Raw genomic sequence first — 27,084 nt, 5'->3', positions numbered from 1 at the left:
GCTTTCAGCCAAACTCAAAATGTACAGCTTTCCTCAATTGCTTCCTGGTTCTAAACTGTCCCCTGCAAAGGGAAGGACATTTTCTCACTTCCAATTGTCTAATGCCGTGGTTCCCAATCTTTTCTATACCCTGCACCCCTAGAACTCTTCTGATATATTCTTGCACCCCTTACAAAAGTTCGAAATAACGGCAACAAATTATGCACATACACTATAATTTCGAAAACCCAGGTTTTTGCACCCTCTGGAATATTGTCTCGCACCCCTGGTCGGGAACCCCTGGTCCAGCGTTAGGAAAAGATGGGGAGGAAATTTGGAAAGAAATTTCTCTGATTTCAACCAAAAAAAGGAAATGAAAATTCTCCCCTTGAAATCCAGAGTGAGAGAGAGCTGTCAGTTCCTGCTTACAAAATGTAGAAATGGAAAGGACACAAGTTCATCCTTCCAATGTCTAGTGGGTGGAATTAAGGAGATAATCCTGGTACAACTAGGTCCAAGAAAGGCGAGGAAGAAGAAAATGGAGAGCTGATGTGAGAGTTGAAGCCGGTAAGGCAAGAAGCAAATAAGTTCAAAGCAGGCAAAACCATTATGTAAACATAGTGAAGGATCCCTCCACATTCCCGTATGTAAAAAAAGCAGTGAAAGTCTATCATCACAAAAGGATATATATTCTTGTATTCTGTACTAAACATGGCTTCTCCTAATTTGTGTTCATTTAATCATGATAATTTTTGCTGTCATTTAATCATGGAATGTGGGAGACCAAGTATCTGAAGAGTCAAACCATATCTATATAATCTGGGAAATCAAGGTTGCTTCCACTCCTATGTCCAGGACTAAGACCAGATAGGAGTATAGCTGGATAATTGGTTTATTAACCAACCTGTCTATTTTTTAAAAAAAATTAGGTAAGGGGAAGAGGACTCAAAGCCTTTGGTTCTATATAAATATTATTGCTGCTTCAAGTGTAGTTATTATGACTTTTATTCAGAATCCTTTCAAACAATCTGATGTAATACTGCTTGATTGTTAAAAACTGTGTGAAAAAAGCTAAATGCCTCCAATTAAACTCACAGCACTGGAATTGTAAACAGGCAAATAGATGTGGAAGAAACAAGGGAGATGGCTACTAATGTCACAAGGTTATTTTAACCCAGATCCACAAAATTGTTTCAAGTCTTATAGCTTTGGAATACAGCTGGCCTTGGAAAGGCTGGCCTTGGAAAGCAGCCTTGGACCAGGAGACCATTTTGTAAACACAGATCAGGTGCAACTAATCATCTATCATGAGACTGGGAGAAAAAAAATCCCTCAGGATTTAAACCTGAGGGAGTACATTTATATTGAACCCATTCTTAACCTTTGCCATAACTAAGGTTGTTTGTGTCTGCAATAAAGCATCTTACCTACTTAACCGAAGTCCCTGACTTCCTATGCCAATTACAAGTATTAGAGAAATAATTATTTTAGTGGCCTGGGATACCTTATAACGGGAATGGAAAGGAAGTATTTCTTTTATTTCCCTAGATAATAAATTAAACAGTCGTTTACCTTCTCTATTACCTCCCATGTTAGAAAACAGCTCAGAAATAACAAGTGATACACTTGTCTATGAATATAAAAATTGTCTAGAAAGGCATAACATTTTTGCAAATTTATCTCTATCGACCTGCAATTAGACAGGCAATTTTTCTGTAATGTTCTGTTCTGCCTTGCACTTCTCTCAGTTAGCTATATGTCTTAAACAATACAAATTTATCTCACCAAATGGACTTTATGCACAATTCTAATCAGAAATATATTGCTGACCATATTATATTATATCATATCATATCATACTATTTAATTCACAGTACATATCTTTATCATCCAACTGCACATACCTTTTCCTAATTATATTATTTTCCTTCCCCCTCAATTCCTCCCCCTCATATTTATTCCCTTTATCTTTCCCCTCTTAAATACTTCTGTGTGTTTGGCCTGTTCATGAAGCTTTCTAGAAAGCATAGTCTGCTCTAATACCATGCCAAGCACTGTTCTAATAATACTACCCTAGCTCTCACATTCCTGTCATCCATGGATATTTTTGTGTATTGGAATTGCTTTCTTGGTCACAGAGTTACCACTGCTCTGAGCAGGAAGTGAGCAAGGATGGAACGTAGATAAATAGATACCTGTGCTATCTCATCCAATTTCCTCAGCTATGTCTTAGGATCCGGTAGAAATTATGGTCAGAACATCAGTTACACTGTTGCCAAAGTAAAAACATTAGATAAGGTAGAGGCTATATAAGCTTTTGACAGGTACCACAACCTGGAATGTTAGGCTAAATAACATTCCTTGCAGCCCTACAGTATAAGATGGTGCTAGCTAGGATTACAGTAAAGGAACTTGCACAATAAAGGTCAATGAAGGAAGAGAGCACAATTCATGCTCCATCATTCTTACACACTTAAACCTGAACAAATGATTATTCTTAATTCTCTATCTGAATATTGAAATGTAATGACCTATCTTAAAGGGTTTCTGAATATAGACCTGCAATATACAATTTTTTTCTGCTACAGCACAAGATAAGAAGCACAAATATAATAACAGGATTAAACTGACTTTCTTCAAAGTTTAAGACAGGAGAGTTGTTTCCATATTTTTTTCTGTTCATACTTTAGTTTTACTTTTCATGAGGGTAACTCCATTTCATTTTTATATTGTAAAAATTACTTAAGCAAGATTAGAACTGGCTTTTTAACTGACACAAGAGTGGGACAATTCAATTTCATGCATATCTAGCATCTGCTAAAAACACAAAAAAATCTCTTGAGCATTATATGGGGGCAAGGACATAGATCTGTACATTAGTAGGTTGTATATCTGAAAATACTCTAGAGAAAGAAAAAAAAAAGATTAGCCTAACTCCAGACTTTCTCAATACAGCCATCTTTAAATGAGTTGACCTTGAAGTCCCATAATTCACAGAACTAAACATCTTGCTAACTAAGAAGCTGAAGCTTAATTCATACAGAAGCACAAGATTAGAACAGTCTGGTGTACTCACAATATCCATATGTTAATATTTGCTTATGAACATATATAAATACATATTTATGATCATACACATTGATCCATGGGGATCCATACTGACTAAAATGTCACTGTTTCATCCAAAGAGATTTCATGCTTGGTTTCAAGCATATTATAATACTCTTTTTGTATGTGGACACACTTATGGAGCCTAAAATGTAGACCCCTTTAGGAATCATAAAATATTAAATACAAGAACAAAAACTTTTAGGCTGAAGACGGTTTTTAAAGAAAGCTCTATAACTTAAGAGATAATCTCTTTATCCATTTTAACCCAGCAAAAATTTTGAAATGAAGATGAAAGGATGCAAATTCGATGTGATAATTGATTCCTGTTTTCAAGTACCCTCAATTCTTGGGGGGGGGGAGTAGATAAAGGGAGATTTTCTTATCCTTTGATGAATATGCCCTTGCTAAACTGAACCACACCCAAGAAAGGCGTAGTCCCTTGCAATTTAGCAGTTGAATTATCTGAGGTGGGGGTGTGTGTCTGGTTTGGCTTTCCCTCTAACCCCACCCACCTACCTACTCCCATGTGCAGACATTGATAGTGCTTCTTGACTAGCTGATTCATTGCAATGTGCACAGTGTTGAAGTACAACACAACCCACATGGATCTGTGTCGTTTGGGATTAGTTAAACCACATTTCCCCAAAACTGTTTCCCTAAGAATGATGTATTTCTGCATTCAGGAGACTTAAGTTTCTACTTAGAAACACATTTGGCAGTGGAAACACATTTCCTTTATGGCTAATTATCAAAAAAAGAAATGGCATATTGTACAGGCGGTCGTCCCAAAGGTGCTTTATCAAGAGACAACTGGACGGTTTTTTTTTTCTTTGAAAACGTTTCACTTCTCATCCAAAAAGCTTCTTCAAAGAAAAACAAGAAAGTCCAGTTGCCTCTTGAAAAAGCATATTTGGGGCAACCATGACCTGAATGACTGAGAATCTCCATAGACATGTACAGGTGATCCTCAACTTACAACCACAACTGAGTCCAAAATTTTTGTTGCTAAACAAGACAGTTAAGTTAGTTTTGCCCCATTTTACAACCTTTCTCACCACAGTTGTTAAGTGAATCACTACAGTGGTTCAGTTAACAACATGGCTGTTAAGTGAATCTGGCTTCCCCATTGACTTTGCTTATCACAGGGTTGCAAAAGGTGATAACATGATCCTGGACACTGCATAAATATGAGATAGCTGCCAAGCATCTGAATTTTGATCATATGACCACAGGCATGATGCAATGGTCATAAGTGTGAAAAATAGTCTGTAACCTTAAACGGTCGCTAAATGAACTGTTGTAATTGAGGACCATCTATACTAACGTGGCTGCTAGGAGGGTTGGTTCTTTATCTGGAGAGCTTCAGGTTTCCCACCTTTTAATAATTAGCACATACATGCAGTTGTATATATTCTTCTCTCTTCCATTATCCTTACATATTATTTCTTGTACATTACCCTTCATTGGTATAATCAGTTGATCATTAAATGATAAACATATAGCTACCTATTAAATTCTCACATTCAACTGCAGAAAATAAAAGCAGCTTCTCCATGGAAAGGAAAATATATTTCCTTTGGATATCTATTAATTTTTTGATAGTGCATATGCCATGTACTTTTATGGCTATAAGCCATCTTTCTAATGGAATGTGTGATACAGCACCATGAAATGCATTTGCTGTTCCCACTGTGAACTGGACACACTATAATACAGAGAGATATAAACAGGCAATCCTATGACAGATTCCAGCCATACTTCATTCAGTTTTACTAGTTTTCAGTTTGCAGACTTTTCTGACTACATTACAAAGCTAGAGAAAAAATAAACAGCAAAAGTCTTATCACTTGTTTTAAAAAGAAAAGTCTTATGACCAGATATGTGTGTGAGACACAGAAATGTCCTCCCAACAGGTTAATTGAAACCTTTCTTTCAGTAGGATAGGATCTTATATATAGATACCATGCTGAAAGTAAAAACGCTGCCTCAAGCAAAGTATTTCAAAACTAGATGCAAGTCGGATGCTAATACTTTCACTGAATAGAAATGGTGTTTTAGTATTCAAAACTGCTACTGTGTTGTTGGTCAACTATATTTCTAAGCACATGAACACATAAACCCACATACATTATTCATAAAAGGTGCCTACCGCAAAGTTCCTTGGCCCCAGGTAGGTAAGATTATGTGGTAGTCTTCATGCAGGCAATTCCATAATTATATCCTTGCATTAAAGCAGTAACAATGAATGATAACTGCCTCTTTCTCTCTGATCCCTCCCTCTCTCCTTCCACAGGCTGGCATGATAGAGAGGGTGGGGAAAACGTGCATGCCAATGCAATTCATTTCAAAGATATAGATAGCAAGTGTGTGCTAAAACTATCTACAAACAGCTGTCATTTCAAAACAGCTCTAAGAGGATCAGGTTTTCTCTTGAACCCTCGGCATATATCTGTAGAACATGGGCAGCAACTGGAAGACACTATCAGTTTCCATAACACCTTTTAGCATGCAGAATCTTGAATAACTGTAATGCCTTTCATAGTACCCTGATAACAATTCAGCACGGTAGTTCAAACTGCAGAATGTAACTTGCCTAAATCGCTTAACAAACCACATGATTTAGTGGTAACTTTCTATCATCTACTACATTAAGATTACAATTCTCATTCCTATGCCATGATACACAGTTAAAAACATATAGCCAGTTATAGTGAGATGAAAGGAGTTTTGCAAAAACATCATGATTGCTACCCCCTCCTTTTAATTGAAAATTGAGGATAAATGTCAAAGGATTCCAAAAAGCAAAACATAGTGTAAATGATTTAGTTTTGTTGAAGGAAAGAGTGAGCTTCAACAAAATAGGAAGCACAGTGGCCATGAACTTAGTCCAGTGTCTGTGGAGATTCTCAATCATCCAGCTCATTGTGGTCCCAAAGGTGCATTTTCCAGGTGCTTTGGGAAAAGTACCTTTGGGGCAGCTTAGTCCAATGTCTGAATTTGTTCCATTTAAGATCTTTATTTTACAATACAGAATAAAAAAATCAGTAATGCCTCTTTTGCTTTTTATTTGTAGATTCCACCAAGCTTGATAATTGTTACCCTAGTGATCACTTCATTATTTCTGTTAAAGAAAAGTTCAACACCATTTTTTCACTAATTTTACTAAACAAAATGAGTTATTTACTATCAGTCTTTGCTATCAGAAAAAAGTCATTATAGTGCCTTGTTTTGTCCTCTGTGGCACAATTTCAGTGGACGCAATTTTTTTTTTTTTTACAAATTGGCAATATGCAACTGTGCCAAAGTAATGGAAAGAACCAATCAGCCAAGTAGATCAACAAAATAAGTGGAAAGGAATGCTTATATTCATTGTCTTCTGTTATACTATTTGCCCTCCTAGCTAATAGGCCCCAGACTGTACACACATCTCTGGACTCACATCTACCAGTTTCTACTAATAGAGTGGAGGAAATATGTCTGTTTCATAAATATCTTGGAAGAAAACAGATTTTATGAAAACAATTGAACAATTGAAAACAATTTTATCTTTTATATAAAATGTATTCAGTCCAGAATTCAATGACCTCTGGCACAGAGAATAAGAAATTGACAAAAAAAACCTTCAGTGAAATAACTTTAATCTATCTCCTGATGAATGAGAAAACAAGAAGTAACACATTGCAAAATAATGTTTAAAAAATCCTGATACCATATATACAACCTAATTCTAGCCTACAATATATTAACTCTACAGTAACGTTAATGTACCAATAACTTTTTATATGCTAAACAAATGCCAATATAATATATAAATTACAGCTCTGCCAGCACTCTCAGATGAATCTCTGCTTGACAGAATCAGGGCCAAAATTCAAAGTTATTTTGTCTAATGATTTGGGACTGCACATGTAAGGTAGGGAGACAAACTGCTTCCCACCCAGAAGAACAGGCACACAATATAAAAGTTTGCTTTTTTTTTCTTGGTCACAATTCTGAACACATTTACTAATAATTCAATGCTCGTGATTTCACTTAAATTTCAAATGGGTATCAAATACAATATTGCTACCTTGCCAGTAACATCAGGAAAACACAAGTTATAAATACATACTTTTGAGCACTGTTTTTGTTTTTACAGATGTTCAGCAAAATTTGCATTAGCTCAACATCCTTGAAGCACTGAACTCTGCAGATGTTATTTTAAACAGTTGGCATACATTCTTGGAAGTTAAACTCTTCTAATCTGTAATAACTATCAACACAATCATGTTAGTATGTGGTCATCTGATATCTCTTTTATCAATGCATTTAAAATGCAAATAAAAAGTATTAAATGTTCCCAGTGTGAGCTTGCTCATTTAAAATCAGTTTTCACATTTACTGTCCTTCAGTTAACAATAAAATACATAATTCTAAGATATCCAATATAAAACTCACAGCTGTTTTATAATCTCTTAATGAAGACAGACAAACAAGCTGAACAGGAAAAAGATTAGTGCCTAAAGCATTTTAAAATACTTACAAAGAGAATTCTATATTAGGCCACGTACAAATTTTTAAAAAATTGCTTTGGAAACCTGTTTCAGTGCTTCAGTTCAGTTTGAAAGCTAGGACTTCATCTGAGAGCCAAGTTTAGCCAGGAGTCTTTATTATCCAAAGTCTTGAATGCTTGAGGTTGGCCAAAAGCATTTAACATTCTTTGAGGACAAATCAATTTAGATTCACCTCAACTTTGATTCCCTTATTTAGATAGGTAACTCAGCAACTCTTTATCCCGATATTTTAATTTATCAGCTTAACAATCTTAAAAATGGGCAGGAAATTTTATGACATACAGGTAGTCTTTGACATACGACCACAATTGGGACCACAATTTCCATTGTTAAACAAGACGATTGTTGAGTGAGTTGTGTCTGATTTTATGACTTTTGCCATGGTTGTTAAGCAAATCACATTTGTTTAGTGAATCACATGGCCATTAAGTGAATCTGGCTTTCTCCACTGACTGCTTGTCGGAAGCCAGCTGAGAAGGTCACCAATGATGATCACATGACCCCAGGACACTGCAACTGTTGTAAATTCATGCTGGTTAACACGTGCCCAAATTCTGATCATGTTACTATGGGGGTGCTGCAATGGTTGTGTGAGGATTGGTTGTGGGTCACTTTTTTCAATGCTGTTGTTAAATTTGAATGGTTGTTAAACGAATGGCTGTAGTCAAGAACTATCTATACTTGTTTACTGCAGCTACTTCTGCTGACTGCTGGCTGCCAGCAGTTTGGCAGTCCGAGTCTCATCAGCTCAAGGTTGACTCAGCCTTTCAGACTTCCATCCTTCCAATGCCGGTAAAATGAGGACCCAGATTGTTGGGGGCAATGTGCTGACTCTGTAAATTGCTTAGAGAGGGCTGTAAAGCAGTGTGAAGCGGCATATAAGTCTAAGCGCTATTGCTATTGCTATTTACTTGACATATAGTAATATGTCAAAGTGAAGAACGGAGATATCTGCTAAATGTAGGACTGCCAACTAATCAGCTTTTAATTTTTGCAGCCCATGTATGATATCCATACCAGAAATGTTAATCCCCCTCCAAAAAAAAAATGAAAAGGAAGTAATAAATGCTAAGACAAGATTAATAAATAGCAAGAGTAAAGATCTACAAAGTGTAATTGGGGAAATGTTAATATATGGATACTGTTTGTTTATGGAATGACTGTGTGACTTTGTGTATGTGTGTCTGTTAAATATGTGTCTGATGTCTGCAAGAATGCCATGATGATTCCTATATACAAAGAGAAAGATAACAAGATGGACTATAAAAACTGCAGAGGAATTAATTTACATCTGCATGGAAAGGCAGTTGGAAGAATCTGAGGTGGAAGTGTACAAAAGATGGCAAGAGGTCACTTTTTATTGTAACAGTCTTTTGTGGGAATTGTTCTACTGATTCTTTATTCCAATGAAGTATCAGTAGAACAATTCCCACAAAAGACTGTTACAATAAGATTGAGAAAGTTCATAAATTATTTTCCTATTCCTGAAAAATTATATAAAACTATTAAAGATTAATGAATCTAATGAAATATCTATTATCTGGACAGCAGTTTAGACAACTTATTTTCAATAAAAAACAGACATTTTCAGTAATACAGATATTTAAATAAGGAAATACATAAGCCTTATTGATATCTTTAAGTACTGGTTTAATATCTTTTTCAAAAAGATTTAATGTTGAAAAATATACCATCACTAAAATATGCTGTGAGGTGATATGAACGAGACAATTAAGTATCCTCTAATTCTGAAAAAAAGTTCATTTAGTTAAATGCAGTTTATTTCCAGGAAAATGGATAGTATCTAAATTCAGTTTGATGCACTTAAATTACATTGAAATCATTACAAAAATTATAAAAGATTAACTGCCCAATTCATTTAAGGCTCTAAATTCAACTAATTTAGTTTGGACCTTATCTAATATATATGGAATGTCAACCTAAACCTTTGTTACTAACCTGTACTTTGTAACTCTGAAATATGAAATGCTACTTTTAGGACAAATTCACATAGCCAAGTATTCAGCCCTTTTGTCATCTTTGTACTGCTTCTGGCAGGAACCCAATCTACCCTAAATTTTGCTGTCCTATGTTGTACCGTAAGTTGTGCGTTTAGAATATTATTAAATTCTGTGCAACTGACTGTACATTGATATCATGCATCAGAGCAAGGTACAAGATTGGTATTTGATCAGCTCCAGCTGGTGTCAGCCATCTCACATATGGCTATAGAATGCTAAGTGCTTTACAGCTTTTCGTATTTTTTTTTTAAACCTGCCAACAACTCATACAACTATAAAGTTGATCTGGCAATGCTCCAACTGAAGCAATTTAAGGCACCCATGCATTTTTAATAGTGCCTGGCCAATACAATGGACTGATTCAGCTGGTGGAAGAATAGTTTTACTGTATATGGAATTCTGCATCCAGGCCTATACAGTGACAGAATAGTTAAACATGGGTTCATGTAACCTGGCAGAGCAGAATATTTGATGATTAGTACAAATGATTGGTGACAAAACTGGGAGTACTAACTCATCATGAAGTTAAGCAATCAACTGCTCATCCGATTTTTAAAAGAGTCCAAGCTTAAACACAGATAAAACAAAAATGAGCAGCAGCCCAGAGGTCAATAACCAGAGGATTGCTGGAATGTCCTTGGGTAATGGCGAGGACGTTGTGTGGCTATCTTCTTAATTTTAACAACTGAATGTTTTTCCAGTTAGTTTTTTCCCCCTAAAAGTATTGATGAATGAAAAGGTTCTAACTTTTAAACAATCAGTTGAGACATTAGAGGAGCTCTCACTTCACAGAAGTGAGACAGAGCACTTCTGCAATACACCGGCCTTGATACTAACCTTGTGCTGCAATTTTGCACCACTGCAAAAGTATCCCTATTGCTGATTCCTGGAGTTTGAGTGATAAGGAAAGGAGAAGACTGATAGGCTATTACATTGTTCAATGGTGAGAAGAAAAATTAATGTTCTGTGCAGTTTTATTCCCATCTCATGTGTAATCAACTAACCACTGACTGCACTACTCAATGTTCCTGCAGAATGAATGGAAAGCGGGTTCTACAGCACCTTGCCATCAGGAGGTGACAGTACCCATTCACAGGATACCCCAGAGAAGGTACTCCAAAGTTATCTTTATAGGGTTTCCTTTAGAGAAGGAATCAATTCAGGTTCATAACGTTCATGCAAGTTCCACACTATGCTAAACTAGGTCATTACAGCTCCTTCTATTATACTGGCATGAAAAGGTCAGGATCTGTATCATATTACAAAGAATCTTTTATTTGTTGATCACTATGATTTCTCATCAACAAATACAGGTAGACTTATGACCATTTGTTTAACAACCATTTGAAGTTACAATAATGCTTAAAAAGTGACTTAATACCAGTCCTCCTTGCAGATACCTGTGGTCACATGATCAAAATTTTGGTGCTTGTCAACTAATATGTAATTATGATGGTTCTTGGGATCATGCAATGGTTATTTACAATCTTTCTAGGGGGGTTTTACAACAAGAAAAGTCAATGGGGAAAGCCAGATTCGCTTAATGACCATGGCAAAAAAATCAGGCATGACTCGCTTAATGACTGCATCACTTAGCAATGGAAATTCCAGCACCAATGGTTAAGGACTCCCTAAATAATTTTAGAATTACCCATATCTCAAGCCTAGTATAAATACAGTATATGAAGCAGTTGTATTGTGATTTAAGCACTGGAAGTTTTTAAGAAGAGATTGGACAGCCATTTGTCTGAAATGGTATAGGGTTTCCTGCCTGAGCAGGGGGTTGGACTAGATGACCTCCAAGGTCCCTTCCAACTTTATTATTATTATTATTATTATTGACCATCGCACAATCAGCCAGATATTCAGACTGGAGGTGGCATTTTGTCTACCTATCGAGTCCTTACCAAGGATCTGGGTTAGGCAGATGAGGATGTTTGAAGCTATTACAGATATCGTCACAGGATGGAAGCGACAATATCTGTAATAACATCAAACATTATTATTATTATTAATAATAATAATGATAATCTGTGCTTATGAAGAATTCTAATGGAAATCTATGTGCAGATATAGAGAAAATTAAAAGCTCTTATGAATGTATGCATTTTCTAAAAGGCATGGGAATTATAAAATCATATTTGGCCTTTTTCTGCAAGAAAATAAAGACATAGTATTATACTGTATTACCCAACCTATTTGCTTGTCCAAAACTTTAACCTCATGCAATTACATTTTATTTTGTTCCCTCCTTCCCAGCTATAATCTTGTTCTGCAAGTTGGAGGCAACATGGAGACATGATTAGTGCATTTACTGCAGGGCATTTAATGTTGCCAACCAAAAATCACTAGGAAAAGGTGAGATAATAGAAAATACAAGTGAAAGTATCATGTATATGAAAGACTAATATAGGCTTGCAGACAGAAATAAAATCTGAGGTAATTAAGGCATCAGGACTACAATATAAAAACAAATTTCATAACAAAAAATGATCAATATACATAAGATTAGCTTTGCAAAAAGCTGATTTAAAATTAATTAAATATTTAATGTTCATAAGAAAGCACACATTTCTATTTTTCAGGTATTTTAATTTTAGTTAAATTTGTTTCATCTGTCTCTAATTTCTTTTTCATCAATGCACACACACATAATACAAGGATAATCTTAATATTAGGTAATTATTTCAGATCAAAACTACTATCACATAGCTACTACTTTGATATGAAATGTAATTATTGTTTTATGTTGTACTTAATTTTGGATAAAACGCTAAATAATTTTATGCTTGTAATATTGACATCCTAAAATGCTATTAATATTGATAGAAATTTTATTTTTTTCTTATTTTTGATACTTTAAACTTTCTAAATAATAGAATCTTCAAATTTTTAATCATCTTATATAAACATTATTGTTTATAAAAAAAAGGAAGCAAGAAAGCACATGATCTGATAATGGATGAATTTGGCTTATTTTACATTTGATTCAGTATAATAAGGATTTGATTCTGTTGCTTCGGATGAAACTCCGCAAACCTAAACTTAAAATGGAGAAATTTAAAAGCAAGTACTTTTGCTATTTATATAGCACTGATTCCAATTTCACTGTTATATCCAATTCACAGAAGAGTAAAGCTATGAAAACTGAAAGTGCATGTTCCTCAGAGATCAAAGACAAAGAGCAAATACCTCCATATAGGATAATAATTACTGAGAAGCAGAACACAAGTTTAAGAAAGATTATGATTACATACAAGTGTTATTTGTAATTACTTACAGACAACAGTTTAAGTGCTTATTATATTATTTGTTAGCTTGTGATGATCAAGTGTAAAATATGTAAGAATTATTTTTTTAAGAGTATATGTATGAGAGTAGTGCAAGACCGGAAAATGTGGAGAGACCTGGCCCATAGAATCGCCAAGAGTTGGACATGACTGAATGGATGACATCATATTTATCAGAAGCATAATTTTCTTTTGAAGATTTTTTTCAAAATATATTTATTGGAAGTTTTGTAAGATTTTAAGCTTCTTTAACAATATTGTGATATTTTGTCCAGAAGTCTTTGTCCTGAAATTTTATATTCTGTTATGAGGGTTTGGGGAGAAAAAAAATAGGTCCACACATTTTGTTTAATTTAAAAGTTATCACATGCACATAGCTTTTTAAACAAATGCTTGAGATTAAAAAATATATACAATCAGTTCTCTACCTCTTCCAAAGGATTCCTTAGGTTTTTGGGTTGGTTTTTTTTTTTCAAAAATGCTTTCCCTTAATCTAATGAGTATGATTCTCACTTTAGATATAAAAAGACATGGATTCAAATCTTAGACAACTCAAACAGCTCCTGTACATAAAAGAGATTGGAACCTTTGGGATAGGAGAACAGTTCAGTGGTAAAACATGCTCCTTTGCATGCAGGCAGCAATGGCCCAAGGTCCATTTCCTTCAATGAACAAAAGTTGGAGATGATCTCTGCCTAATACATTGGAAAATTATCAAATAGAATGACAGTCCTCACTTAACTACCACAATTCGGATCAGCAAATCAGTTGCTAAATGATAATCATGTGACTAGGATTGGGTTTACAAGCTTACTTTCCTTTTGGTCATTCAGAACATGATTGCTAGGTGAAAAAATCATGACACCACGATTAACAATGTTACTTCTGCTTTCCATATTAATTCTGCTTGCTGCAAGTGAAAATATGTGACAGTTGCAAAGTATAGTACACAAGTGATGATCACATGACTACAGAATGCTGTAATGGTTGTAGCAAATTTCTTTTTTTACCAACATCATATGGAATGGTCACTGCACGAGGCAGTTATTAAATGAGAACTATCTGTACTGATTTAGAGAACTCACTAATAACTTAAAGGAGAGTTATAAGTTCAGAATCACATTCTGTCGGTATCAGAAACTATTTTGGAAATTGGGTAACAAAATTATTTTAAGAAATGGTTCTGAATAGGGATTTCCTATTCAAAGAAAAGGAATAAAGCACAAAAAAAGAAAAAGTGGCAATGTTATTAGCAGTTATCTGATGAAAATGTTATAAATTCCATTCTGTTAGACAAGTATAACCATTTAAGCAAATATGGGGGTTCTTTAGGAAAAGAATTCCTCCAGTTACCTTAATATTATTAGGAAAGTATTATAACCTATTTCAATAGACCTTTGAAAAGAAAATGATATGAGAGGGTTTCCCTTTGTTTAAAGAATATATTTTTATATAGTTATGATCCCTTAGCATAGGAATATTTTATTATGTGTACTGCTTATTATTAGTTATTTTTGTTATTTTATCTCTATAAATGGTAGGAATAGTAGCCACTCAAAATCAATTCATGGTTCATATAAGCTAAGTAAGTAACTAAGAAAATAAATAAATGCTTTATACAGGATATTGCTTTTTTGTTTTTTGTATTGGAGACAGCTTTATTTGTCTGGATACACATAATAATAATATGCCACTATCTTCCTCCATTATAAATTTACTAGAAAGATGATAGCCATTATCCTTGGAATGAGACAGGATATGAAAGCATTAAACTATAAATATTATAAATACACTATAAATACCAGGCTGGTTATGTCTGAGAATAGAACTTTTCAATTGGAAGATTATGGAAAAGTCTGGGCATTTATAATTAGTTTATTAAGACTGTTAAGATTCTTCAGGACAATATTGAAACTCATTCTTTTCCTGCCCATCTTTGCCTAAAGATTCTTTATACTAGAGATTCAGACCATGTGATCTAAGAATCCAGTTCTTTTTTGACAACCACTCTCAGTTCTTTACTTCTAGAATCTTGCGTTCCCTTCTTGTCACTTGATCACAAATGGAAAAGTTGAAACCCTTACGTAAGCTTCCAGATTCTTTTCCTTACATAAGATATTAAAATCACTTATTATTCTTTTTAGTCTCTGACCTTTTCTATCATTTCCAGATAGGGTAAGCAGAAATGGATAGCAACTGATTAGTTTAATAAGCCTCATTTTCTACTTCATGCATGATGAAAACGGCATGCTTCTTATCTTGCTTGGTCCACACACAGCTGCTTCTATCTCTCACAATAGTAAGTCTCAGATCTCATCACCCTTTTAGAGAGAGATACTGCACTTCTAGAATTGACAGTCATTTCAATATTCTGTAGAAAATGGGTTTATAGAACTTCTTTTAAATGATTCTTAAATGCGTTTTTACAAAAAAAAAGATAAAGATTGTAATGAGCAAAAGAAAGAGTTAATTGCAGATTTTATTTTCTATTGAAGTGGGCATATAGATACATCACTGTATTTGGGAGTGATTATGTGCCATCAAGTCATTTTCAACTTTTAGCAACTATATAGATAGACTTTCTTCAAGATAATCTATCCCTAACCTGTTCTTTCACCTCTCCCAACAGTGTTCTCATTGCCTCTGTAACTTAGACTTTCTACCTTGCACCATTAAAAACCAGGGTCATTGAGGATAAATATTAACATATGCTCCATTTAAAAAGGGGGGGGGTTACACTTAAGTGCTCAAGAGAGGTAGTTAAAGAATTAAATGTTTATGAGTCTCATCCATCTTCTGATCAATTTAGATCTTTGCTAAATTTTAACTTAATAAGTTTTATGCTTCCAGAACAGAATTCTTATTATTGCATTAAGTAAGTACACTATATACTATGTAACAGAATACAAATGGTATGTGGCCTATTTATAGATTGTTTATTTAACAAATTTTAATGCTAAGATTTTAAGCTTATTTAAAACTAGATTTCACTTTATTCTTCCAGTTTGTTCAGTCAGCTCAGACTGATTTATAAGGACTATCACATTTCTGACAAGATTACATTTTTAATTATGTTTTTGGACTAAGTCAAAATAGGTAGCACCTGGTAGTTATAATTTATCTGAATACCGAGAAACTTTTTGATGTGATTTGTTGAAACTTTCTGATATGGATTTTGTTTTACTTTCTCAAAGTTTTGTATTTTTGATTGATATGGTTTATTTAGCTCCTAAATCATGAATACTGAATAAGAGAAAGTTCAGTAAGGCTTGCTTGCTTTGTTAAACTTTGTTTTGGAGATTGCCACATTTTGAATAATTCTATTAATATGGCAATCTCCAAAACAAAGTTGATAAATATGCACATATATTTTTCCTGGCATTATCCCTAGTATTTGTAATCTATCAAGATATTGAGATTCATGGATTTCTTAGACATGGGGACTAGCCAAAAAAATTACTGTATAACAGAACAGTGGAAAAAGGGATTTGCATCTGTTTATGCACTAATGGTCCACTTATAACTGTTGTTTGTCAGCATTTGAATTACTTTTTTAGCAAAAGAGATAAAAGAGTTTTAAAGCAATATGGTAAATTGTGAAATTCTTCTGTTTATAACATTATTTCTTGGGCCTCTTTTCCTTTCTTTTTCATTATGATCATAAAGGTTGAGATAAATTTACATTTTAAATCCTGTTGTGTCTGTACTGTTACTTCTGTTAATTAATATGCTATAAATTTATAAAAGGAAGTGCTACATTATACTGTAATGTTCTTCCTTTCATGCATTATAATGATGTCTCTATCAATGCCATAAAAGGCTATGCAAACATAAAAATTGCTTTCAGACAAAAAAGCTTGAATTATAATATACTGCTCAAAAAAATAAAGGTAACACAAACCTATAGGATGTCTATAGGTTGTGTTCCCTTTATTTTTGTGAGCAGTATACTATATACACTGGAAGTATGAACAATATATGTGCTTAATTAATATCAAACGTGTAAGGGTTTATTATGTTCTATGTTACATATTAGAAAGTACCACTATCATGTGTGTACAGTTCAGTGGATAAAGATGTTTTTTCACAAGGCAACTGGACTTGTTTTTCTTTGAAGATGTTTCACTTCTCATCTAAGAAGCTTCTTCAGCTCTGACAGGATGGTGGGGAATGGAAGGATTTATACTCCTTCCATTCCCCACCATCTAGTCAGAGCTGAAGAAGCTTCCTGGATGAGAAGCAAAACATTTTCAAAGAAAAACAAGAAAGTTCAGTTGTCTCGTGAAAAAGCATCTTTGGGACAACTATGACCTGGAATAACTGAGAATCTCCCATAGACAATTAACACAAGAGTTAAAATGATTACACTGTCATCCTAGTCAAACACCACTATTTAGAAAACAACATGCATACAAAATAGATATTTCTAGAAAAAAACAGAGAAAACATAGGAAGTGAGTGTGTTAAATTTTTTGTTTGTTTTTTAAGCAGTTCTAATCTGGCGAAATGAAATTCAAATTTACTGCAGATGTTCAAATCCCTATGCTCTATTCATAAATTTAATCCTGTAATTCTTACTGACAGGTTAGCAGGTATACAATGTACCAGCCTAATCATGTCCTTCAACTCCACATGAAACAGAGTGAAGGCAAGGAAACTGACATAATATTTTAGAAATTCTTGTTCATTTTTCTCAGAGACCAAACATAAAAGGATGTAGTTTAAAGATAAATGGACTGATAAATTATGTGCCTTTTTGAAACAGACAGATTGCTTATTTTCACCTCCAATTCTTTAGAAAAATCATTTGTGTATTTTCCCCCAAACTTACAGATTCTAAGAAAACACAGAACTTTGTCCAGTAATTATAGCTATGCCAGAGTTTTGGCAGGTTGCCCACTTGTAACCCTTCTGCATATATTCAAGAACATAGTTTTTCATTATTTGCTCAGTTACTAATAGATTGCCTGGAACAACAATATATAAGGCATGTATAAACAGACTGGCATTTTCAAAAGGACAGAATGGTGATTCTTATATAGATTGAGGCCTCTGTACCTGCTAATTACAAATTAAAAATCACTGATGCAATTTGGGATGCTCAGTGGAATCTTATCTACCTGATTGGTCTTCTACATATTTTTCAAAATAATATAATTCAGTTAAGAAATGTCTTCGAAAATATTTTGGCATTATTATTATGTTTCAAATAATATTTAACAAACATCATATGGAAATTAGTTTGTACATCAGACAGAACATTCTAAAAAATTATTACACCAATTCATGTAGTATGTTCTTAAGTTTAAAGGTAAAGGTTTTCCCTGTGCAGTTGTGACCGACTCTAGAGGCGTTGCTCATCTCCATTCCTACTGAGAGAGCTAGAGTTGTCCAAAGACACTTCTGTGGTCAGATGGACAGCATAACTACATGCTGAGGCATGGAATGCTGGTATCTTCCCACCGAAGTTGTACCTATTTATCTACTTGTATTTGCATGTTTTCAAACTGCCAGGTTGGCAACAGCTGAGACAAGAACAGGAGCTCAACCATCACGTGGTACTTGGGTCCTGAACTGCCAAACATCTGATCAACAAACCCAGTGCCTTAACCACTAGGCCACTGTACCCCTCCCCACATCACAAGAGGAAAAATATTATGCAGCACAGACAAAATGTGAGCATCCAACAACAAAAGACTCAGGAATGTTTTATCAGTGCAGATCTTTCATTAGATTTTCTTGGTGAAAATGAATTAAAGTTTGAATTTTAAATACAAATCAGTTATGACAATATTGACAAATACTTGCAGGCTGTCTTATATGCAAAATAACTTGTATCTTTTTCAAGGACAGAACTGCAGTTTGTCCCTGTCCATCCATCTTCTGCAGCTTGTCCCTGTCCATCCATCTTATCCATTTTCTCCCCCATTTTTATGTTCTAAAATATACTATTAAATTTAATGTTGTACAGAGACTCTAATAGCCAGAATTTAGCATAACAAGTGAGTTGATTAATTCAGCAATATAAATTTACCGGTACCATATTTTTTGTTCCTTATTTGTAAATCTTTAAGAGACAACTATATATTGATTTCTTTTTCTTTGATATCCTGGATTGAAGTTTCAAATATTAACTAATGGAATGTTATTCAAAAGATGTTTATTCAGCTACATATAGTTAGATAAGAAAAACGCTCACAAGGATCCTGCCTATTTATATCTGAATTTAAATACATTTATTTATTATTTATTTAAAGAATATTTATATGACTGATAATAATATATACAACCATATAAATACAGTGATATAATTCAAAGATCATGCAATATTGGAATTCAACATTATGCAAGCACAAGCAACAGAACAAACTAGAGTCTTGGACTTTAAGAGAGCTAATTTCAATAAACTTAGAGAGAGCTTGGGAAGGATTCCTGGATGAGAATCCTCAAGGGGAAAACAACCCAAGAAGCTTGGAAAATTTTGAAAAGTGAGATTATAAAAGCCCAGTCTAACACAATACCAATGAAGAAGAAAAATAACAGCTCTCAAACGAAACCAGCATGGCTGCATAAAGAACTCTGTGATAAATTGAAAGACAAAAAGGACAAGTATAAAAAGTGGAAAGAGGGGCACATAACTAAGGCAGAATATCAGCAATTAGCTCAAATATGAAGTGAGGAAAGCTAAGGCTTAAAATGAACTAAGACTTGCGACAAAATAACAACAAAAAAAGCTTCTTTCAACATGTAAAAAAACAAGAAAAAAATCAAGGAAATGGGAGAAAGTCGCAAGAACATGACAAGCAACAGGGAGAAAGCAGAACTGCTTAACTTGTTTTTTGCATCGATCTTTACACAAAAGGAAAAAACAGTCCAACCTATCAAAAACAGTACCGTAAAAAATAGATTAGGAATACAAGTTAAGATAGGCAACATAATGATAAAGGAGCACCTGTCCACCCGAGACAAGTTCAAATCACCAGATGGATTAGATCACAAAGTTCTGAAGTAATTGGCAGACGTGATCTCAGAACCACTGAACTGTATCTTTTAAAGATCCTGGAGCACTGGGGAAACTACCAGAGAACTGAAAAAGAGCTGATGTAGTTCCCATCTTCAAAAAAGAAAAAAAAAGTAGATCCAGGAAACTACAGACCTATCAGCCTGACATCAATACTGGGAAGATTCTGGAAAAAATAATCAAGCAACAAATCAGTGAACACCTAGAGGCAAACAAAGTCATAATCAAAGCCAACATGAATTTGTCAAAGAAAGATCATACCAGACAAGTCTTAATGCATTCTTTGACAAAGTGATTAAATTAGTGGACCAGAGGAATGCTATGGATATAATTTACTTGGACTTCAGTAAGGCATTTGGTAATGTAGACCACAACCTACTATTTGATAAGATAGAAACATGTGCATTAGACAGCATCACGACCAGATGGATTTATAGCTAGCTGACCAACTACACTCAATGTGTAGTCCTCAATGGAACTGCATTTACATGGAGGAAAGTATGCGGTGGGGTACCCCAAGGTTCTGTTTTAGGACCAGTACTTTTCAACATCTTCATCAATGATTTGGATGAGGGAATAGATGGGGAACTCATTAAATTTGCAGACGACACCAAGCTGGCAGGAATAGCCAACACTCCAGAAGATAGACTCAAGATACAGAAGGATCTTGACAGACTTGAACATTGGGCTCTATCTAACAAAATGAAATACAATGGTGAAAAAAGTAAGGTTCTATATTTAGGCAAGAAAAACTAAATGCACAGGAATAGTATAGGTGGTACCTAGCTAAATAGTAGTATGTGAGAGGGATCTTGGGAGTGCTAGTGGACAATCACTTAAATATGAGCCAGCAGTATGCTGTAGCTGCCAAAAAAGCCAATGCAGTTCTAGGCTGCATTAAACAGAAGGATAGAATCAAGATCACGTGAAATGTTAATACCACTTTCCAATGCCTTGGTAAGACCACACTTGGAATACTGCATCCAGTTTCAGTTGCCACGATGTAAAAAAAGATGTCGAAACTCTAGAAAGAGTGCAGAGAAGAGCAAGAAAGATGATTAGGGGACTGGAGGCTAAAACATATAAAGAATGGTTGCTGGAATTGGGTATGTCTAAGTTAATGAAAAGAAGGACTAGGGGTGACATGATAGCAGTGTTCCAATATCTTTGGGTTGCTATAAAGAAGAGGGAGTTAAGCTATTCTCCAAAGCACCTGAAGGCAGGACAAGAAGCAATGGATGAAAACTAATCAAGGAGAAGCAACTTAGAACTAAGGAGAAATTTCCTGACAGAATAATTAAATCAGTGGAACAAATTGCCTCCAGAAATTGTGAACGCTCCAACATTGGAAGTTTTTAAGAAGAGATTTGTCTGAAATGGTATAGGGTTTCCTGCCTGAGCAGGGGGTTAGACTAGAAGACCTCCAACGTCCCTTCCAACTCTGTTATTCTATTCTATTCTATTCTATTCTATTCTATTCTATTCTATTCTATTCTATTCTACCCTACCCTACCCTACCCTACCCTACCCTACCCTACCCTACCCATCTGTCTGGAATGTTTTAATTCTAGATACTTGCAACCCTGACTCAATGTTCTTTACAATTGCATGATTTTGTTATTCTATAAATATTATCATTATTTTTGACAATTTCAAGACAGGAAGATCTTCAGGAGAAACATGACAGAAGACAAATCATAGAAGATGCTGGTTAACTTATGGCCATTGTGCACTTGTGGATTTTGCTATGACTATTCATTAAGATTAGCATAACTATTATAGTAACTGGCACAACCCTCACGTTAATGACAGCAGCAGGAGAACAGCTTGTTGTGTCTAAAATTCATAAATTCTTGGAAACCAAACTAAAAGTAATCTTTCATCAAAATGCTGTTTTGTATTATATTACTTGGCATTAAACCATTTGTAATCTAGGAATTCTTTTTCTTGGAAACATATAACTTTCTTATTACAAAGCAGCTGTGTTTTTAAATAGCCAATGATAGAGATAAACAATGGAGCATCTATGTTTCTCCAAAAAGAATGTATATTTTATACATTTCAAAAATAATAACAGCTTTATAAGAACTATTCAGAAAGAAACAAGCAATCCTATATTCAAGTGAATATGCCAGGGTGAACATTTTTAGATCAGGAGTCCCCAACCTGTGGGCTGTGGCCCACTATCAGGCCATGGCGTGCTGGCCAGGGCACGCACGTGTGTGCACATGCTCACCTCCACTTGCGCTAGCACTGCTGCCATGGCGAAAACAGGGCACTGCATAGCAAAAACAGGGAACCGTGTGGTGAGAATGGGGCACCGCACAGCGAAAATGGGGTGGTGCTAGCGCCCACGCAGTAAAAAGGGGCAGTGCTAGCGAATGTCACATGGGCGCCGGCACTGCCCTGTTTGTTATCGCGCGTGCTCGCAGCCCCTTGTGTATGCATGTATGCGTAAAATGCTTCCCCCTCCCTTTCCCTCTGGTCCGCCAACCAAGAAAGGTTTGAGACCTTTGCTTTAGGTATTACAACCCAAGTAAGATGTACCAACTTGAGAACAGAGTTAATGAAACAAACAATCTGCAAATATAAATCTGTTCCATAAGAATAGATTGGTAACCAGAGTTCTCAATAGGGTCTGAGCTGATTAACCAAGGATCACGACAGACTCTATGATCTATCTTATAGCTGTAGACAAAAATGAGGAGATTAAATTTGTATGACTAATTGAAGACTGTAACATAGTCCCTCCTCTTCTTTTCAGGTTAAAAACAAAACTATAATTTCAGTATTTGTCATTTTATTAGAATTATCTCTCGAGTCAGAAAAGTTCTCACTAAATAAGTATAGTTTACATTTCTTCAATAATCAGTTGTAAATCCCCAGAGAGGTCCAGAAGAAAAGACAATTAAGTATAAAAACAAGCTTGATCTTTCTTTTTTTTAACTATGCCAGATGGTTGATCGTGGGAGGCCTCAGATAATTCACCTTGGAAAATGTCTAAAGAAATACAGTAGTAATCATAAAATGTGTGAACCTCACTCAAGCCAATGCAATTTTGAAAGCGATAAGTGTAAGTCATTAACATCTAGATTGCAAGTTAATGATTCGTTTTTCAAAATGGTCAGGTTGTTCAGAAATTATATTAATTAAAAATATCCTTTGATATGGTCATCTAAAAAGAACTTATCGTTTCCACATTTTAAAAATAAGAGCAGCTTTAAAAGAGCCATCCACATCAAGCAATCCTAGATTCACAACAAGAATTAAACCACATAAAGAAAATTCATCTTCTTCCTTGCCTATTACTGGGGAATGATATATTAAATTGTTGTAGGTGGGATCAGTCTTCCTAATAATTTCTGTATCAGTTACAATGACTGATAGACCTAGATTCAATTGCTTTATTTATAACATTGACTCATTAAAATAGAAAATTTAAATAAATACAAGTATGTTTTGCACTGATCATAGCTAACTGAATTTATCATTATAATTGGTAATTATAATTGTAAACTAGTATAATTGGCAACCAGTATAATTCTTTCTCTAGATTCTCTCAATTTGGAATCAACCAAAGTCTTATAATTGTCCATTGATATTAAAGTTTCTGCTTATACATTTTTGGCACACATAAAAGGATTTATTTAGCGTATTTTTATAGCGACCTATTCGTTTTTGTAAGAAAAGAAGACTGAATTAAACACAAATACAAACCTGTCATACTATTCCTTCTGGGACAAGCACTGTTATGTAATTCTCAGAGTTTTTGCTAATAGCAAAATAAATTAAATGTGGAAGAAAAGGAAATCTAATAATCTAAATCTAGTTTATACTACCACCATTTGCTATTCTTCATATTTCCCTATTTTTGCAAAGCATCCTTGCTTCTACTATATCCTAATTCATATCAATACTAATTCATATACTAACTTTGATCTTTACCTTTTCTGCTTTTCTTGAGGATCTCAATCCTATCCAACCATGCCTTCCTCAGTCTTTTTCATTTCAACCCACATTTCCTTCATATGTTTGTTTCTTGATGCAGTCATGGCCAAACCTGAGTGTACTTCTTTCATACTGATCAATGTTCTCTTCATATTCATTCTGCAATCATTCATTCTTTGCCCTATCTCTTACTTTATCACACATACTTAATTCTTCAGTAATCATCCCCACTGAATTCAGTTTCTTTTTATGCTTCTCTTGAAATACCCGATCCTTAATTCCACATGACAGAATTGGAAGGAATACTATACACACCTATGTGCAGTCATTTTTACTTTGACGTACATTTCTTGAATAGCCCTTTTGCCTATGTAATGGTTCTTGTATGTTACACTGAGAACTTCTGCACAAGAGACAAATTCCCTGTATGTCTAATCAAACTTGGCCAAATAAAGTAGTTTTTGTTTCTATCGAAGTCATCTTCCTTGTTCTGTACAATATTTTTGCTGAAAAGTAGTTTTATCTATACATTGCCCATTCACCATAAAGCCAAGCAGCATTTTCAAGATTTTGTTCATTTTACTTTCCATAGATCTTCAAGTAGAATTCTGCCAAATACCTTCCTAGCACAATTAATAATGCTCCTCTAGTTTTTGTACTCATTCTTATTAACTTTCCCTTTTTGTGCTCGGTTCTGTTAACTTTCTTTTTGGATAAAAATATAATGGCATTATTGCAACTACCAGGGACAAATGCAGTCTTCACAGACAAATTAAATAAGTTACACAGTTGGTCCATAAGCAAGCCACACTCATGAGATAAAAGTATATACTGTTCATACATACACGTATAAGCCAAGATAGAAATTCAGTACAGTTTACTTGGAAGAAAGCCCAATTAAACAGAATTCTAGTAAAACCAAACAAAATTATTGAACTGGATTATGACTTAGTCATTAGACCTTCAAGCACTCATTTTCTGTATTTTATCAACTGTGATTGAATTTCATGGCTGAAATCAAAGCTGAGTTTCAATATTTACACCCAAAGGGCATATTTGGCTCCCAGTTAGCTTTTTATTGGACAAAAAAATTTATCAGGCTTCAAGATTTTATTATTCAGAAAAGTCTTTATTTTTTACCATTGCAATGCTAGCAATATTGTTTGGGACAATAATTTATCTCTTCTTGTTGTCTCAGTGTATTGTCTTGCATCACAATCACATTCTGCATATAAACCATCAGTTTGAATATACTATCCCTCTCGATTAAAGGCTGTGTTCTTTCCTTATTTTTACGTGACAGACAAAGCAACCAAGCCGATAGAATATACCAGTGGTGGCGAACCTATGGCACGTGTGCCACAGGCAGCACTCAGAGCCCTCTCTGTGGGCACATGCACCATTGCCCCAGCCCCGCCTCCCCCGCAGTTCCCTCACCAGCAGCCCTCCCAGAGGAGAGTTGCCCCCAAGCGCAGCCCGCATGGAGCAGCGCAGCCAAGGACATGGCAGCCGGGCAGCAGGGACAAGACTCCGCCCTCACGCCCCATCACATGCAGTTGATGCTGCAGGGTCCAGGCAGAAGGCATGGCCGCCATGGTGCTGCTGGGCTGCCTGGGCGATTGCGGTGGGCCGTGGAGGCAGTGAATGGCCCTGCGGGTAGGCCGGGCAGGCCGGGGGGCAGAGCGGGCTAGTGGGACAGGGCAGGGCCAGTTTTTGGGCACTCAATCTCTAAAAGCTTCACCATCACTGAAATATACAGTAGTTTTAATCTCTGTTCAACCATAAAACCTGTTGGATGGCCTTGGAAAAGCTGCTCTACAAATAAAACTAAGTGACAGACATGGAAAAGGAACAGATAGCAAAGGCAATTAATCCATAAAGACAAAAGTTAAAGAAGAAAAAAAGTCTCTAAATTATCCTAAATAACTGTCTTCTGGGCTGTTAAAAATGTAGTATTTTTCCTGACTATGACCATGTCCTTATCAATGATTTATATTATTTCAAACTTTACATTTCTCCAACATTGCTGAGTGACACTTTAAGGTAAATTTCCTCCAACTTGAGCATAAATCCTGGTAACAGCATGAACTAATTCAAGTAGTTTCCTTGACAGGAATACAGAGACATTTGCTACTGCTTTCTTTTTTTATATATTCTTAATATTTCCTGGAGATCTTCTGTCCATCTATGCTCAAACAAAGTTGGTTTTATCACCAACTAAGGTTATGATAAAAAATATTGCACTCTATGTATGCGGGGAAGTGTCAATATAAACTCATCATGTAAAGGAACAGCTTGATGGCAGAATAAAGCCAAGGTGAATACTGGGATCTGGAAATTGCTAATTAAAAAAAAAAATCTCAGGAACAAACCAATTCCAAATTGGACACTGTAATTCTAAACTACATTCAGTAATCCCCAAAAGGCATACAGATCTGAGTGTCTTGTGTCAATGCTCCACATATATCTTATACTAAAAATAGATTATAGTTACATAAAATAAATATCACACACATATTCATACACATCTTATACTAGAAACAAATTATAGTTACATAAAATAAATATTACACACATTTAAACACAGGGCTTGGAAATCTCCCTTTTCATATATAATCCACTCAAAAAATTCAGAGCTGCCATTTTTATTTTATATTTCACATCCAAAACCTTTGTTCATGTATTACTTAGAATTATATGTTACCTCAATCAGATGACTCTAAGTACCTGCTGTCAGTTACTGGGGAAAACATCATAAATCAGTGTATCTCTTATTCAATCTCCAAAATCTCTGTGGAAAAAAAACACATCAATTTGACATTTTTTTCTGAACATCTCCAGGGAAAGTGCACCCTCACCTCAGTAGGCAAGCTGTTCCAACCAAACAGAGCCATAACAGAGGATGCTCACTTCCATGCTCCCATCTATGTCACCTAGAAGTGAATAGGGACTCACAACCCACATACCCTATTATTGGGTGAGCAGTCTACATGGAAGAAAAGATCTTGAAAGGTACTTACTAACTATTTAAATTTTATTTTATATTATCTTTAAGATCCACCCACCCTGAGCTATGCTAAGTTGGCCTCTGGTGAACCAGCAAAGTATTTAAGGTTAATCTTGCCTGTATTAATTGCATCATATGCAGTTTTGCAAACAGT

The 27,084-nt window shown here is 35.0% G+C and overlaps 1 protein-coding gene across 4 annotated transcripts in view; it reads right to left on the bottom strand.

The window, feature by feature from the left end:
• Window positions 1-27,084, bottom strand: part of SPTB (spectrin beta, erythrocytic) — a 126,790-nt gene that overhangs the window by 87,091 nt on the left and 12,615 nt on the right. For 2 of the 4 annotated variants that reach the window (XM_039354343.1, XM_039354344.1), the window contains exon 2: window positions 26,628-26,714. The exons of 1 other annotated variant lie outside the window; for it this stretch is intronic. The gene's annotated coding sequence lies outside the window, so the exon portion shown is untranslated. Of the gene's footprint in view, window positions 1-5,239; window positions 5,377-26,627; window positions 26,715-27,084 lie in introns of those variants that run through there. One more of the 4 variants, XM_039354345.1, reaches the window with a different exon arrangement.

This window comes from Crotalus tigris, unplaced genomic scaffold (genome assembly GCF_016545835.1).
Source record: "Crotalus tigris isolate CLP2741 ecotype Arizona unplaced genomic scaffold, ASM1654583v1 scf7180000018550.1270297659:1495590, whole genome shotgun sequence".
Taxonomy (NCBI): Eukaryota; Metazoa; Chordata; class Lepidosauria; order Squamata; family Viperidae; genus Crotalus; species Crotalus tigris.
The sequence above is the reverse complement of the archived record's forward strand: the minus strand, read 5'-3'. Positions and strand labels throughout refer to the sequence as shown.